The sequence below is a fragment of the Nicotiana attenuata genome, chromosome 1, assembly GCF_001879085.1.
Source record: "Nicotiana attenuata strain UT chromosome 1, NIATTr2, whole genome shotgun sequence".
NCBI classification, from domain to species: Eukaryota; Viridiplantae; Streptophyta; class Magnoliopsida; order Solanales; family Solanaceae; genus Nicotiana; species Nicotiana attenuata.
The window spans coordinates 33,530,407-33,533,784 of NC_031989.1; positions in this window are offsets into that span (position 1 = coordinate 33,530,407).

Consider the following 3,378-nt stretch of genomic DNA (forward strand, 5'->3'; position numbering starts at 1 on the left):
CTTTCATTGAGGAGCCGGGCGAAGGCAATGTAATGGTAGTTAGAGAATTTTACGCCAATGTGAAGGAGCATGTCGATGGCATAGTCACGGTGCGCAGAAAGGCGGTGAATGCCTCTGTTGAGGCTATACTGACGGTGTACCAGCTGCCCCCTCCTGTGGATCCTTATGATGACTCTTATGTGGGGTATGGCAGCAAATACTCGCATTGGGACACGTTCTTTGAAACAATCTCTGTACCCGGAAAGGAGGTTGTCTGGATGAAGTATGGTGAGAAGTTCCACTCCTCGGCACTAACCTTTGAAGGGAAGTGCTGGTTGTATATTATCAACAACCGTCTGCTCCCGTCCTCCAACACTACGGAGGTGAATGGCCCTCGAGCGGCTCTGATCTGGTGCTTCATCAATGGTCACAACTTTGATGTGGCCAGAGTGATTCATACGGATATGTTCACCCGCTGTCCAATCAAGAGGTATGGGTTCTTTTTCCCTTCATTGGTTACTAAACTTTGTAGGGCAGCTAGGGTGCCGGAAAATCTGGCAGTGGATGGTATAGTGCCAAACGACTGCAAGTTCCGGGTAGACAAGGTAATCACTGGAAAGGAGCTGGCAGCAGCAGGTGGTGAGGACAGTAGTGACCCTGATGACTCTGAGGATGAGGAGACTGAGCGGCAGGACGTGGGGGCCGAGCCACAGGCCCATGATCAAATTACAGCAGCTGCAGCACCATCTGGGACTGCAATATCTTCTGGAGCTGCCCGGGTGTCCCGTTTCACCGCTTTGGAGCAGGAGGTGGCTGGGTTGCGTACCTCAGTCACTGATTTGGGTGCCCGCGTTGACGCGGTGGCTGACCGGCAGGTGAAGTCGGAAAAGAAATTCTTAGGCTGGCTGAGAGCTCTGGGTCGTGCTTGCAATGTGAACCGAGACACCGTCTCCGATCAGGAGTGATATTTCAGGGAAGTTCCTTTAACTCACCGTTCTTTAACTTTTATGCCATGAGGACATGTCTACATTTTAAGTGTGGGGTGGGGGATACTTCAATGTATATATGTATATGTAGCAATTTGACTGGTTGATGTTTCTTTGTTTCTCTTTGATTGTTTTTGGTATTTTGAGGAATAGTTTCATTAGGTAATTTTAAAGTAGGTAAGTGACTTGTCCCGACGACGGATCTCTTTCGGCGGGGTTCTTGAGGGACTAAGTCGAGAAAAAAAAGGGGAATATGGAGACTCTTCCTGATGACGAATCCTTTAGACAATTTTCTTGAGGGAAGTACGTCTAGAGAAAAGACCAAAAAGATAAGATTTTTTTTTTAGGTAGTGTACTAACTCCCCCTTGGTTTTTCTTTGGACCACGGTTCTTTTCCAAGGGTTTAGCTTGAACCTGGTGTAGGTAGTTTTTGTTAGTTTTTTTTTAGTTTTTAGTTAGGATTAATGGGCTACGAGCTGAAATCGGAAGAAAAACCCTTGGCGTTGATACACCTGAATACAATAGACACTAGAGTGTAACGCTAAGTCTCAGTGGTTGATTCTTGCTAAAGTGCCTCAAATTGTATGTTTGTCACTGACTTGAAAACTCAGAAGAGAGTGTCTTGATAAGCCGGTCTAGAGTGAGTCATATGCCATGTGTGTGTGAGCTATACTATATTCCATGCTGTGCATTTGATGCCTAGAACTTGCCCTGTGTGTTTGCAAAGCGAAATAGCAGTTTCATTCAGTCTTAGAAGTGATATAGGCATTTCTTTGTTGAGCCAGACATATAAAATAGGCCCACCTAAATGTAATACATCTTAGTCAACCCCATTGAGCCTATAAGCCTGTTTCTTTGGTAACCACATTGCGAACCTTACCCAATTGTTTGAATGGACATCTGTTTGAACACTTTACCTCCCATAAGCACTTGAACGGTATTAAAATTATGCAAAAGCAAAAGTGTGGGGTGGTGGTTTGGTTTTTGAGTGGAACCGAGGAAATAGAGGAAAGGTGCAGTGTTCGGACAAGTAAAAGAATAAGCGCCACTTAAAAGAAAGAAAAAGAAAAAAAAAAGAAAAGAGTTTATGTTTAGAGCAAATGTATTAGTTGATAAGTGGTGGTTTGTTGCAATTGCACCTAATGGAGTGGGATGTTGTAAATAAAAATGAGGTGGAATATCTGGGTGACATAAGTATGGTTTTGGAAGTTAAAGTAATTGTATTAAAAGTGCTTAGGGAGGTTAGTCACTATATCCAAATATATCCTACCCGTCCCTTAGCCTACATTACAACCAAGTGAAGTCCTAATTGATCTTAGACTGAGTGGACTCGATTAGTAGAGTATTACACTACGGGCAAGCCTATGGTGCATCTTTGTGGCATGTGAATGTTCTTTGTGAGAGTGAGCGAATTTTGTTTATCTACGTTCCTAATTGTTCTTGAAGTTAATATTTGTGGAACTACTCTCTTGTGTGATGTGAGGCATGTGATTCACGAAGGAAAGGCAAGTCTTGACCTCTGTAAAGGGTAATTTGAGTAAGTATGAATATTGCACGGCACGTGAGAGTCGACTTTTGAGGCAAGGATTGTTCACGACTAGGAGTAATTTTGGTAATTTGTTCTTGGTGAGATACGTTAGGGAAAATGCTTAGTGAAGGGACCTCTATAGAGTGTAGTGGATTGCTCGAGGACTAGCAATGATTTAAGTGTGGGGTGTTGATAATAGGCTAGATTTATGTAATTTGGCGATTGTTTATGCCCCAGCTTGATCATGTTTCACTATTATAATATAGTTAGATGATGATAACTTGGCTCTAATTGTGAATTTCACACGTTGCAGGAGTCATTGGCATGAATGAGGACTTAAGACGGTAACCGGATCTAAATTGAAGCAAGAAAAGCCCCTAGAAGCTGAGCACGTGGGAAGACGAGAGAAAGAAGAGCTAAAATGGAGACCTGGACTAGCGCGGCCACTAGCGCGACCGCGCTAGCCCAGTTAGTCGAGGCAGAATGATAGGGCATATGCGCGGTCACTAGCGCGACCGCGCTAGCCCAGTTCCGGAAAAGTAAATTTCAGGGGTAAACTTGGAAGTTCGGGGGTAAATCCACTTAACCTATAGAAGGTCCAGCTCGCCCAAAGATTCATTATCAAGGTTTTCATAACTTAGTTGAAGGCAAGGAGAGGCAAGAGGCAAGGAGGATAATTCAACATCGAGTTCTTCCTTTCTTCCTTTTGTTTTTACGATTTGTGATGACTTTGAATATTGTTGTGATGAACACTAGTATGAGTAGCTAAATATTTAGTCTAAGGTTTTGATGGAACCTATTGAAGGATGAACTTCTTGTTATGTTAATATAGTTTGCCCGGTTTAATCTCTATTGTTCAACTATGTTCTTATTGTAGTTAATTGA